This window comes from Halichoerus grypus, chromosome 5 (genome assembly GCF_964656455.1).
Source record: "Halichoerus grypus chromosome 5, mHalGry1.hap1.1, whole genome shotgun sequence".
NCBI lineage: Eukaryota > Metazoa > Chordata > Mammalia > Carnivora > Phocidae > Halichoerus > Halichoerus grypus.
Window position 1 is genome coordinate 158,449,732 of NC_135716.1, and position 14,791 is coordinate 158,464,522.

The window sequence follows — 14,791 nt, forward strand, 5'->3', positions numbered from 1 at the left end:
TGGGAATTCCACTTGAAATGTACAGTTGAAGTTAGAGTTGGTTCCATATGCAATATACCACACATGCTGAGGTTATAGGGAGCAGAAACCACAGGCAACACAGAAAACAGGTGAGTAGAAAAGGAGTACAAAGCGAGTACTATGTGTCCCCTGGAGAGGATTTTCCTAACATCACTGACCCAAGTTGTGGGTCCAGCTGTGCTCTTGCCCTGGATGCTGTGATATCCTCCATATGGTAGAGACTATGACCTTCCCATCCAAATTCTGCTCCCTGCTTCTTGGTCTTATTCAGTGTCATAATATGCACAACAAAGAGACTACATTTCCCACCTCCCTTTACAATGGGAATAGCCTTAGTTTAAGTCCTGACCTAAGATACATAAGTGGAGGTTGTTGGGTAGAACTTCCTGGAAAGCTCTCTAAAAAGGGGAACACAGCCAGGATGCACTTGTTTGCCCTCCCCACCCTCCTAACTGCCACTTGGAGTGCAGTTGATGGCTAAAGCCCCAATTTAAGGTGGATTCCCTGGCTGTGGATGGAGGAACAGAAAGATGAAAGAGGTCTGAGTCCCTGATGATGATCAAGCTGCCATGCTAGCTTGAGATTGCCTACTTCTCCATTTCTTTTAATGAAAGAAGACCAACACTTCACGCCAACATCGCTCTGTTGAGAGCTAAAGGCAGTTGGCAGTACAGGGCCCTCACAGAGCCAGAACTCACTCAACAAATGTTCCATGCTAAGTATATGTCAGTAGCCCATGAGCTGAGACATAGGCCCTGCCTCACCGTGGTCACTGTCTTCCAGGGCCCCATGTCCACAGAACAGGTGGAAGAGCAGATGCTGACCACCTAGAACAAGAACAGAGCTACTTTGTGGAGGGGCTACCCAACAGCATCAAGGTGGCTGGGTGGGGCACTCTTCAGGGCCTCCCGGTGGTCATGTGAGAAATCCCTTCTTGGGGCTTCGAGCTGCCATCCATGCTTGTGGGCAACAGGACCATTATTCATGAATTTTTAGAAACTCATATGGAAACCATTTTCTGTAATGGTCACCAGGCCTTCCTTCACTGGTTTATAGGAGAAGAGATGGATGGGATGGAATTCACAAAAGTCGAAAGTGACAGGATGATCTGGTGTTGGAATACCATCAGAGTGAAGATGGTGCAGTTGATGACGGAGAAGAAAGTTTTGAAGATGGCCAGAAAAAGATCAGTGAACAGAGGAGGCTCCTTGACTCAAATCCTAAAAACACATGGTATTTCTTTCATCCTTTATAACTGAAGACTGAAGGCATTCAAACTGAATGGCCATTGGGTCAAATGGCTCACATGGTTGTAAATAAGTTTATATAGGTCTCTCAAAGACAGGACAAAATTGTAATAGCAGTCATCTGAAATACAGAAAGTATGCTAAAATAGCAAGGGATTGGCAATCCCACCAAACAGGGGTTCAGATGATAAGGACTTTCTATTGCAGGATTTGAAACAACCAGTGGACCATAAATGGCTACATAAATAAGCCTTCTTTTCATTCACTGTTCAACCATGTTTGAGATTTAGCATGGAGTGTAGTTAAAATAATTAGCAGTTTTTCATCCCTTTTGGTAAAACCCTGAAGTTGTACAGTAATACTGTCTTGAATATGCGGTAGTAAACTTCGAAATATTATTTTCATAATAAAATACTAAAAATTGTAAAAAGAAAAACTGGCAGTATCTAGTATGGTTGAAAGCCTGCAAATCCTATAACCATACAATTTCCTCATAAGCCTATGCCCTAGATCAGGGGTCAGCCCTTTTCTGAAAAGGGCTAGATAGTAAGTATCATCAGCTCTGCAGGCCCTGTGGTCTCTGCTGGAACTACCCAACTCTGCATTTGGAGCATAAAAACAGCCATAGACAGTATGTAAATAAATGGGCATGCCTATATTCCAATAAAACTTTATAAAAACAAGTGATGGGCCAGAACTAGTCCAGGGATCATAACTTGACAACTCACTAGAGAAACTCATGCAGATGTGCACCAAAATGTGGGTACAAGAATATTATTGTCTATTGTTTGCAATAGCCCCAAACTGGAAACAACCCAAACCCAAACCCAAATGTCCATTGACAGGAAACTCAAAAAGGATATTGTGGTATATGTACCAATGGAACACCAAACAGCAAATCAAATGATCTCTGTATACACAGAAGAACATTCTTTTAAGATTCATGAATAAGTCTTAAAAACAAAATGTTGAGCAAAAGAAGCCAGACGCAAAGGAATGCATCTTGTATGATGTTTGATTTGGTAAAACTAACCTATATTGTCTATAGAAATGCTGTCAAATCAAGCAAACAAGCAATTACGATAAAAGTCAGAAAGCAAGAAGCAATAGTGACCAGGAATGGGTTTATAGCAGGCTTTGGATGCTTAAAACATCCTCACCCTTGACTTAGGTGATGTTTACAAAGATAATTCACTATTTAATATTTTATACAAAGTGAACATTCAGGTTTTTATACAAACTTAAACCTGTATTTTGTACGTGTGTAAATTTCATAAGAAAATGTGAGATTTTCAGTACTTTCCATCTATAAAATGCTACAGACTGACAGATGTTAATAATATGATGTCTGGGTCTCTCTGGAATGAAAGGTGCCACTCACAGTTTTTATTTCCAGTGTAAGAGCAGGTGCCTGTCTTGCCCCATGTGCTTGGAGCTGAGGTTGACCAGCAGCATGAACCAATCAGGAGCCTATCAGCCAGGACTCTATGTCCATATACTTTCACATGCATGTTAACATAATTTCTTAGTAGTTCATATGCCTTTTATTTTGTCATCTGTAAAATACTAATGCGCAAACCCCTGAGAAAACACCTGCATCGTTCTTGTAAGTGAAATCAGACGACGACTACGTGGTATTCTGGCGTAGTTGGGGTCTGCATCTCTCTTCCCTCTTTTACTCCGAAAAATATTATGAAATTGAGAAGTGCTATCTTGGATAGTGTCTCCTGGGAGCAGAGCACGTGATGAACAGACTTCCACCATGGAAGAGATGGGTGAGGAGGTTAAGTAAATTTTCTTTGTGTAGTTCCCATTAAACTTCAATCAGAGTTACAGAAAGAAATTTCCTCCAGGCGGCTGCGAATACAGGTATTGGTTTGACTTTAATAAAAGTCATAACTGATCTCTCTGAGGTCTCTCGTGGAATGAGCTCAGCAGAATTCAGGCAGGTCCTTGAGAGGGAAAGCGCCCACTTAAACATCGCATTATCCTAATAATCCCATTCCGGAGCTGCCGTCCCATTATTTTAAAGGTCTTCATTTGCAAATTGTGGTATTTGAAAGTTTTCTTTTTACATTATTGCAGAAAGCGGGATGGATCTTCCTGAGAGCCCCGCACCTATGTACACATTCCCCCGGCTTCCAGGCCAGCGAAAGACGGCATTGTGGGTAATCCGCGCTGCCCCGCACCTTCACCTCCTGGCCCTGATTAAACCACCTGCTTAAAGCAACCGCTACTTTGGAGGTAAGGATGATTTTAATGAGATTTGTTAAGAAAGAAAAAAAAAGTTTCTCTCATTGCTAAGAATAGCAGTGGTCAGGATGGAGATCAGGAATAACATTGTTGCAAGACAGAAAGTCTCATTGCCGTTCAGTCATTTTTCAACAAATTTTTTCAGGGCACCTACCACCTGTTAGGTGCTATTCGAGGCACCAGAACAAAACAGTGCCAAGGTAGACAAGGAACTCCCAGTCTAGTAAGGGAGACACACAGTGAACAAGTGAAAAATAAGTAAGATGATTTCAGTTAATAAGAAATTACTAAAAAATAAGACTGGATAATAGGTTGTGACAATTTAGGATGGGGGCACCAATGTCGATGGAGGGGGTGCTCCCTGCAAAAGGTGTCATGTGAATTCACAACTATGAGAAGGAGCCATCCATACAAATATTTCGGGGAAAGGGAGTCCCAGGGAAAGCGTATATAGCAAGTGTCAAACACTTAAGGGAAGACAGGAAGAAATTTGGAGCTGCCGGAGTATCCCGCATGAGGAAAAAGGGATTAAGAAATGCATCCGGAAAGGTCCTGCAGAGCCTTGTGGGCCACAATAAGATTTTAGATTTTTTTGGATGTGCAAAAATCTCTTTGCTCCTTTAATAGGTAAATAAGTGTTTCTTAAGATAATGTCTGGCTTTCTGGCATTCAGAGTTACTTGGGTGGGTATGAGGGGAAATGAAAAGTGGCTCTGGATTCTGGCTTAGTCCCTTACCTTTTGCACAACCGTGAGTAAGTTTCCCTGGCCTCTCCAAGCCCCGTCTGTGAAGTGGAGGTAACCACACCCACTTCCGACTCATAGCGAATATGAAATGTTTGTGAAAATGCCCCACCCAGTGTCCACACTCAGTAGGCACTGCGTAATTTTCAGTAGACTCTTCATCTGAATAAACCCCGGGGCCTGCTGAGCCTCCGGGGAAGCGTTCTTTTCAGTAAAAGCTTATTGTTTAAAATGAGGTCAAGCCAGTGATCATGCATCAGGAAAAACCTGAAGATATTAACAGATCCTGGGCAGGCAGCCTTGGTATAGTAGGGTAAGCACCCAGTTCTGGCACCAGATCTGCTGTTCACTAACCGAATGATCTCAGGAAACTAGGCCTGATTTCCAAATCTGGAAAACAGGGATACTCATCATCATAATCTGGCCAAGGGCTTCCGGTGCCACAGTGGGTGTGAACCAGGAGGGCTCTGCCCAGGTGAAGCTAGCCTCCTGGGCTCCTTTGCTTCACTTGCCGTCCCTGCAGGTCGAGGGCCAACTGCTAAGACCTCTGGATAAGTCTGAATCAGTGCTTGAGTTGGAGGAGCGAGCAGCCATCCCCTTCTGGACTTCCCTTTGTCCTGTTCTCTACTGGAATTAAAGGAATTAATTTATGAATTTTCTTAGGATGTTCTGTAATTTACACTCTATCAGATTTAGAACAACTTTAGTCTAAGTCCTTGGTCAAGTGTCCTCTCTCTTTGAGAGAGCAAGGGTACCTATCCTAATGCAGAAGCATCCTGCCCACCCTCCCCTTTCTCCTTTTTGCTGAAACAGAGCCAAGAGAAATGGCTGTCACTCTGGGCCACCCAGGAGTCTCCACTGAAGTCACGTAACATAACTATCCTGGTCAGCACAGCTTCAAAGCAAGGCTAACAGTGTTGCAGGGATTCCAGCCTCTCTGACTAGAAGGGAGCCTCTTAGGTTCAGGATTGCTTCAGAAACTTTAGCCTCCCTTCCCTTCCGCCATTTGCCTAATTTAAGGGAGGCAGATTAAAAAAAAAAAAAAAAAAAAGCATGGCTGAGACCAGGCAGGAGTGAAGGGCTGCTGGCTGTGGGCTAGGCCGAGCTCAGCTGGGGCAGAAGGTAGTAAACACACCCTGCAAAGCTGGAAATCAGAGAAAGTCAGACCAGCTCCAACATGACATCAACAGACCCAGGTATTTCTGCCCCTACCCTGAGATGGGACCCAAAGGGACAAACCCCATTGAGCCATGAGCGCTTGAGTACAATGCAGGGGAAGGAGAGTTAGAATGTGAATATAGAATCAGCTGGGTTCTGGTTTGGGTTTTGGTTTTTCAGTTCTGGGTGGCCTGGGTACAAGTCTGTTTCTCCAAGTTTTGGGAATGAAGATGATGCAGGAGAGGGGACTCAGGATTGTGGGTGGGGATGGCGGTCTCTCCACCAGGGAGGCCCTGATACGCACATTCTCCTATTTGACAGGTCAGTTCTGTGAAGTAGGGCAGGATTGATCATTATTCACATTTACAGGTGAGAAAGTTGTGTCCAAAGGGATTAAGAACTTGTCCGTTGGCACGCAGTTTATAAAGGCAGGGCCTCTACGTAAGTCAGCTGCCTCTCGTCCTGTGCCTACCATGGGCCAGGAGACCCCAGAGGTCCTCTCAAACACCCCAATGCCATCACCATGCACCTCAAAGGGAAGAGCGAGAGTCCAAACCCCCAGAAATGATGCTGACTACTCATTAACTGGAAGGAGAAAGCATGGACTCACAGCTCTCTCCTGCTTAAAGGAACAATTTGTACTGATTAGGGAAGGCATTTGTTCAAGTCTGCAAATCCTTTTAAGAACTGGAATCACTTCTATGCTAAAAAGGCCTGCACAGAGCTTCTAACTGATGATAATTACCAGTCAATTACTCTTTTGTGAAGCCCTTGGGCCCAACAGAGCACCTTGAGGGGGTGGTGCCTGCAGGCCCTGCCCTGCTCCTCCAGCATCTCACCTTAGGAACCTGAAACCAAGCAGCTGGCTCTAGGAGACCAGCTATCGGTCCCAATCTGGTTTGCAGCCCACATTTTTTTGCCCTATAAAATACAGGTGTGCCAGCTGGGACATACTTAGCTAAAAAATTACCTGTTGTTTATCTGAAATTAAAATTAAATTAAAATTTAACTGGGCATCCTATATTTTAATTTGCTTAATCTGGCAGCCCTACATGCTACCCACCCCTTTCCCGTGAGCCCTGCCACCTGGCCCCTTCAAATCATGAATCACTTGGATAAGAATGCCTTTCCCCCCCTCGACACTCCCATGGTTTGGGTTCCCCAGAATCCATGAGGGGTGGGTGTGCACAAATGTAGATTGATGCCTACTATATGCCGGATACTTTCCATATTCTAAGTCATTTTAATTCCCCCCACAACCCTCTGAAGTGTATTCTTAGCCTGTTCCATGGTTGAGGAAGTTGAACGTCAGAGATTTTTCTCAACTTTCTCACTTTCCCCTGTAAGTGGTCAGAGCAAGATTCAAATCCATGTCTGTGGATTCCAGGGACAGAGCGGACAGTGCTGTGTTACTTCTCCAAGCCCCTCCATTTCCTCCATACAATGGGAGACAAGGGTAATTGTCCCTGCCTCACACAGAAGATTGAAGGAGATGCTGTACTGATGTAATCACTGGAGGGCCTGGCATACATACTAGGCCTCAGTACTTGAGGATGGCTTTTGGGCTCATTTCCAGTTTCCACCTTTCGTAGATCCAAGGCTGTCCAGTTCCCACGGCAAGGCAGTGTGGCCTACAGGATTCCCTTTGGCAGAAGCAGCAGCTTTACGGATGTGACTAAAGACCAGGAAGACTTGCAACTCTGCCCTAGCTCTCAAAGCACCTGCTTTGTGGTCTATATAATGAGGAATAATTGTGCCCAAAACGCTCAGTGTGTGGAGTGATGAGTTAATGGTTCAAAAGGGCCTTTGAAGTCCCAAACCCACAAGCAGTCCAAAGCCATGTGTGAATGTTCACATCACCACCTGGGCATTTCCCAAGCCATGCCTTCACTGCCAACAGATGGCCTCATCAGAGATTCTGGACAGAGAATGGCAGTATTCCTCAGTTTCCCATCCAGGTGGTATTGGGCACTGACTACCTGAATATAATTCTCCCACTACTTTGGTCTGCTGCCTGATTGGACTTCCTTTCAGAACCTGCACTTGGCTCTTCCTAGTCATGGCCTCTCTCTAGTGGATGGATCAAATTCTAGGTCCCAACACCCCTTGTCGGCACATTAGCCTGGGTCATGCTAGTTGAGTTTCCAAGATAACACAGGTGAATAGTTGGAAAGAGTTCCACTGGTGTTCTCAATTGTCTGCCTCAGCCTTCTGTAGAAACCCATGGAATCTGTGGTTTATGAAGAGGGTTGGAAACAATCCTCTGCCTAAGATGCATTTAGGACTCACAGCTCTCTCCTGCTTAAAGGAACAATTAGCCTTCAATGCTTCCCACCCCAACTCATTCAGAGTGAAAAAAATAAGTCTTTGCAGTGGCCTGTAATGCCTCACACACCTGGACTCCATTCTCTTGCTGACCAATTTCCCTCCACTCACTGCTTTTCTGCTGCCCTGGACTGCTTGGGACTGCATACTATTCCTCAAATACACCTGTGTGTTTCTCACCTCAGGGCTTCTGGGCTTGCTCTTCCTTCTGCATGGGCATTTCTAGATTGGCCGGATCTAGCTCTGAAGTCAGCTAGAGATGAGTGTTACCCCTGAAGCTTCCACCCTGCCATAAAGAAATTTCTGTTTCTAATTAATGGTCTCTTGGACCCCAGGCTGGGCTCATCTCCTTGCCAGGAGAAAAAGCCAGTAACAGTCAGTGACTCAACCCCTAGAGTAAGGAATTTGAGAACAAGTCATATATGGTTGTGTAGGTTGTGCACTGCACAAGCCACAAGTCAAGGTGACTAGTAGGGGCTGGAATCCAGCCTGAGTACTGCTTGCTAAGCTTGCCAAATGGTGCACCCCCCTGCAGGGTTGCATCCTCCCAGAGGAAGCAGAGACCTGCTTGGAAGCTGACCCACTTACAGGGACTCTCTGAATGGGACAGGTGACATTCAAGCAAGAGACTTAGAAGGCACATGCTATGGCCCGAGTCCTGATTTTGGAAATAGTGGGTTCTGGGTGGGCCTAGCAGTAGGAAACCAGCAAGAGGCAAATGCTAAGCAGCTAGGTGGGTGGTGGGAAAACCCCTGCCTCTCTCAGCCTCTCCAACTATATAATGTGGGTTCCAACTAGACTCAGGTTAGGGAAGCCTAAAACTTGTTCAGAATTAATGGAAGCTACAGACCCTTCTGCAGAAAAGGACACGCACATACACATACCCTAAATCTTGCACACAATTTCCAAGGACCCACACCACCCATCTACCCCACACTATCTGTTGCTATTAAGTCAAGTACCCTTGGTAATCCAGCATGTCTCCAAGTGTCGTCCCAGCTCAGATGCAAAATCTAGGCAGCATCTAAACACTCCAAGGAAGCACCTGCTCAGTGGCAGCTTCCTCCACAGTTGTGGCAGCTGTGCTGGGGGCTGGGGCTGCAGGGAAGGATGGATATTTTGGGAAAACATATGGGAGGGTGGTCCTGCAGGGCTGGACCCTGCTTGACTCAAATGACCAGGGACCTCAGAAGGAAGTTCTTCCCCTCCTTGCCTCCCGACCCCAGAATCCTTCCCTTTTCTGTCCCTTTTCCTTCTAGAAGGAATAGGCAGAGCCCTGGCCGCCTCCTCCTCAGCGCAGACAGCCCCATCACCAAAGGGCCCAGACAATTAATTACCCACCATCATGGCGCCGTTTAGCCTTCAATTTTCCTGACTACCACAAGGATTAACTCAATCTGTGAGACTTCACTGGGCCATTTAAGGGAGCATCATAACTCTTTCTGTTCCCCAGAAATTGTAACCCGGACTCGGTTTTGTAATGCTAATTGCCTTATCTTCATAAATTCTACAGTCTTACATAATTTACCCGCATTGTAGCAGGATTTCCCAAGAATAAAAAAGCAGGTGCCGTCAATGGTAATTTGAATAAGAAAAGACATCTTAAGTGGTTCTTCTCTCACTAGTAATAGAAATTAATTAGCTTTGAGCGGCTTTGGAGGTTTTTGCATTTTTTGCTGTAACCTGTTATGTTTTCTAATTGTATGGAAAGAAGGTTTGATTTGATCACATTATTTGGTGACGGAGAGGCCTCTGTTTGGAGTCAAAGGTACAGAAGGGTGGCAGCCAGAAGAGTGGGAAGCCACGGGAGGCGTGCGGAGAGCGTGGGCTTTGCAGTCAGATAAACATGAGTTCTGAGCCCGGGTGAGCCGCTTGCTAGCTCTGTGACCCTGGACAAATCACTTCCCCTTCTTACACTTCAGCTTTCTCATCTGTAAGACAGGGGTCAGCAACTCCACGGGAAGACAGGACGTCTAGAGCTGAGCAGTTAAGAGCTTTGGCTCTGGAGCTGGACATACCCAGCTTTGGATCCTGCGTCCACCCCTTACTTGGTCTGTGACTTTTCCAGTTAGGACGCCTTAACTCGAGAAACATAAAATGCCATTGAAACTGGCTTCAACAACAGGAAAATATATTACCTCACATGGGAACACTAACGTTAATGCAGGCTGAAGGAGTGGTACAGTTGATGGATGAATATCACCAAAGATCTCAGTCTTCTTTCTCTTTTCACTCTGCCTTATTCCAATGCTGGTTTCCCCCTCCCTGGGCAAGGAATAGAAGTTTCGGGGTGCCTGGGCCGTTCAGTCATTAAGTGTCTGCCTTCTGCTCAGGTCATGATCCCAGGGTCCTGGGATCGAGCCCCACATCGGGCTCCCTGCTCAGCGGGAAGCCTGCTTCTCCCTCTCCCGCTCCGCCTGCTTGTGTTCCCTCTCTCACTGTGTCTCTCTCTGTCAAATAAATAAATAAAATCTTTTTTAAAAAAAAAGGAATAGAAGTTTCCTGGTTCACATCTAGCAGAAGGGGGAGTGAGCCTCTCCCCCTAGATATAAATCCTTCCCTTCAGTCTGATAGAGCCAATTAGTTTACCTGTCCATCCCTGGAGCAATCATTGACTCCAGGAGAAGGCCACCCATGGATTGTTAGACAAATCGGGATCTGCATCCATACAGCTGGGATGGGGACTGCTTCTCTTAAATCATGTATACTACCCAGTAGGCACACTACACTGTAGTGCTTAACTACAGTGACTTTGGCAAGTTATTTATCCCCTCTGAGTTCAGTTTCCTTATCTACAAAATGGGGACAATAAAAGCACCACCTCCTAAGGTTGTTGAGAGGATTCATAATACAGATCTAAAGCATGGTAGGCCCTCCATATATTCTAGTTTCTTTTTCCTGCTCTCACTTCTCTTTCCTTGAAATCCTTGAAAGAAATCCTCCAGGAGGTTATTCAAAGCAGCTCTGTGGGCTTTGGAAGGACTAAAAGCAGAAGAGGAGAGAGAGAAGAGAGACAGTTTCCCTGAGATATTTTCCCAAGTGGCACCTTCTCAACCACAAGAAAACAGCAGTTAAGGGAAGATGGCTATGAAGAGAAGTCTTATTAAAGCAGGACACGAGACGCATGGAGAAGGTGGTCAAAGGTAGATCTGGTGTTTTACACACTTGCACCAATCAACACCACACACCCCACATCAGCTCATTCAGGATGGTTCCATCCTGAGTCCTGGCTCCAAGTCAGGGCCAGCCATGTGACAAGCAGGTCCCTTAGCTAAGGAAGGTCCCAGGGTCTTTTCCCCAGTTGATTGGAGTCATAGATACAGGAGCTGAAAGGCCACTCTCCAATCAGTTGGTTGAATCCCCTCTTTGTACAGCTTTTAAAAACCTGAAGTCTAGAGATTATCAGACTGAATAAAAATGTAAGATCCAACTATTTTCTGTCCACACACACAAAAAGATGCATTTTTAAATGTAAAGACCCAGATAAGTTGACAGGAAAAGGAAGGGGGGAAAAGATATAGTGTGTTCTTTCTTACGTAAACAGTGAGCATATGAAAAGCTGTGTGACTATATTAATATCAGACAAATTAGACTTCAAGATAAGGAATATTATGAGAGATAAAGAGAGATATTTCATAATGATAAAAGAGTTAAATCATTAGAAAGACACCAGTATCCTAAATGTGTATCTATCTATTAAAGGATTCTCAAAAGAAATGAAGCAAACATTGGCTAGCATATTTATTCGCTCAGTAATTAATAGAACAACTACACAAAAAATAAATAAGGATATAGGAGATTTGAACAACACTATCAACCAATTTTACCTCATTCACTATAGAACATTATACCCAACACTAGAAGAATGTACATTCTTTTTAAGTGCACATGGAATGCTCACAGAGATAGATAGGTCATGTACTGGACTATAAAATATGTTCTTATAAATTCCAAAAGATTGAAAATCTACAGTATGTGTTTTCTGATAATAGCGGACTTGAAAATCAGTAACACTGAAGTATTTAGAAAAGCTTCATTTGCAACGACGTGGATGAAACTGGAGGGTATTATGCTGAGCGAAATAAGTCAATCAGAGAAAGACATGTATCATATGATCTCACTGATATGAGGAATTCTTAATCTCAGGAAACAAACTGAGGGTTGCTGGAGTGGTGGGGGGTGGGTGGGATGGGGTGACTGGGTGATAGACATTGGGGAGGGTATGTACTATGATGAGAGCTGTGACTTGTGTAAGACTGTTGAATCACAGACCTGTACCTCTGAAACAAATAATACATTATATGTTTTTTAAAAAAAAGAAGATAGCAGGAAGGGAAAAATGAAGGGGGGGAATCGGAGGGGGAGACGAACCATGAGAGACTATGGACTCTGAGAAACAAACTGAGGGTTCTGGGGGGGGTGATGGGTTAGCCTGGTGATGGGTATTAAAGAGGGCACGTATTGAATGGAGCACTGGGTGTTATATGCAAACAATGAATCATGGAATACTACATCAAAAACTAATGATGTAATGTATGGTGATTAACATAACATAATTTAAAAAAAAGCTTCAAATAATTAGAAATTAAACAATGCACTTCTAAATGACCAATGCATCAAAGAAATCACAAAGGAAATTGTAAAATACTTAACTGAGTGCTAATAAAAATATACATATCAAAACCTGTGGGATGTAGTTTAAGCAGTGCTCAGAGTGACATTTGTGTGTGTGTATGTATGTATGTATGTGTGAGTGTGTGTGTGTGTTTAAATTCTTATATTGGAAAAGAAGAAAGTTTTTAAATAAATGATCTAAGTTTCTGCCTAAGAAGCTAGAAAAAGAAGGGAAATTTTTTAAAAAGGAAAGAAATAATAAAGATAAGAGTGGAAATAAATGAAATAGCAAAAAAGCAAAGAAAGAAAAATTAACAAAGTCAAAATTCATTCTTTGGAAATATTAATAAAATTGAACAACACCCTAGCAAAACTGATCAGAAAGAGAAATTGAGAGAGAGAGAGAGAGGGAACACAACTCAGGTTTAAAAGAGCTATCACTATAAATCTATAGATATTAAAGAAAAATAAAGCAATATTTTGCCAATAATTAGACAGCTTGGATAAAATGGACAAATTCCTTAAACGCATACACAAACCCAACTTATCAACATTGACACAAGAATAGATAGATATTTGGAAAAGGTCTTTGTTTATTAAATAATTTGAATTTATAATAAAAAACCTTCTTATAAAGAAAACTCTAGACCCAGTTGATTTCCCCGGTGAGCTCTAGTAAACATTTAAGGAATAAATAACATCAATCCTACACAAATTCTTTCAGAAAATAGAGGATGGGACAATCCTCAACTCATTTTATAAAGCCAGCCAAACCCTGGTACCAAACCAGACAATATTACAAGAAAAGAAAGCCATATACCAATATTTTTTTTTATGAACATGGGTGCAAAAATTCTGAATAAAAAATAATAAATAGAATCTGGAAATATATAAAAAAGGATTCTGCATCATTGGCCAGGAATGCAAGATTGATATAACATTTGAAAATCAATATAATTTACTATATTACAAAAATAAAGGAGAAAAATAATAGATGCAGAAAAATCACTTGAGAAATTCAGCACCCATTCAGCTCACAGAAAACTTTCTCAGTCTGGTAAAGAGCGTCATAAACAACAGCAGCAGTAATGACAACAACAAAACCCTACAACGAATGCCACATTTAGTGTGTGAAGTACTGAACAATTCCCACCTAAGACTGAAAATAAGGTAAAAATGTCTGCTCTATTTCTATGCAACATTGTCCTGGGGGGTTCTAGACCATACAATTAAGAAGAAAAAGAAATAAATATTAGAAAGGAAGCAATACTGTCTTTATTCACCAATGGAATGACTATATACATATAAACTCTAAGAAATAAAAATTTTAAAACTACTCAAACTAATAGATTAATTTAGCAAGATTGCTGGTATACAAGTTAACAAAAACAAATCAATTGTATTTCCATATACTAACAGCAAACAACTAAAAAATTTCATTTATAATAGCACAGACACATCTAATACTTTTAACAAAGGATGTACAAGCCCTTTACATTGAAAACATCAAATATTGGGGTGCCTGAGTGGCTCAGTCAGTTAAGCATCCAATTCTTGATGTCAGCTCAGGTCATGATTTCAGGATCGTGAGATGGAGCCCCATGTCGGGCTCCACACTGGCCTGGAGCCTGCTTGAGAGTGTCACTCTCCCTCTCCTTCTACCCTTCCCCACCACCCCCCCCAAAAAAAGGAAAAAGAAAATACAAAATATTAAAGGAAAGAAGTTAAGAAAGACCTAAATAAATGAAGAAATCTATCACACTTATGGATTGGAAGTCTCAATATTGTTAAGGTAGCTATCCCCCAAATAGCTATAGATATAATGCAATCCCAATCATAAATTCAATAGGTCATTAAAAAAAAAAGAAATCGACAAGTTGATTCTAAAATATATATGAAATTGCAAAGGATCTAGAAACCTGAAATAAAGAACATGGTTGGGGGACTTTCCCTGATTTCAAGACATAAAAAGCTTATAAAGCTACAGTAATCAAGATGGTGTAGTGTGGAGATAGGGACAGACAATTAGGTCAATGGAACAGAATAGAGAGTCCCAAAATAGACCCCTCCAATATACAGTTATTTGAATTTTAACAAAAACACCAAGGTCATTCAATATGGAAATAAAAGTCTTCTCAACAAATGGTGCTAGAAACAAGTGGGGAAAAAAACATGAAAAAAGAGACAGAACTTCAACTCCTATCTCACACCATACATAGAAATTAGTTTGAATTGATAATAGACCTAAATGCAATAAACACTGAAGCATCTAAAAGAAAACATAGGGGACGATCTTTGTAACACTGGAGGAGGCAAACATTTCTTAGCATATAAAAAGAACTAGTCATAAAAAAAATTGATAACTTAGACTTCATCAAAACTTTAAACATCTGCTCCACTATTTCTAAAATGAAAATTAAGCCACAGACTG

The 14,791-nt window shown here is 42.5% G+C and overlaps 1 long non-coding RNA gene across 1 annotated transcript in view; it reads left to right on the top strand.

Annotated features, from left to right (window-relative positions):
• The window catches only part of LOC118552536 (uncharacterized), a 32,494-nt gene extending 22,429 nt beyond the window's left edge, over window positions 1-10,065 (top strand). Inside the window, exons 2-4 of the long non-coding RNA XR_004925577.2 lie at window positions 1,078-1,254; window positions 3,354-3,512; window positions 7,014-10,065. This is a non-coding gene — a long non-coding RNA (uncharacterized LOC118552536). The remainder of the gene's footprint in view (window positions 1-1,077; window positions 1,255-3,353; window positions 3,513-7,013) is intronic.
• The last annotated feature ends 4,726 nt before the right edge of the window (window positions 10,066-14,791 follow it).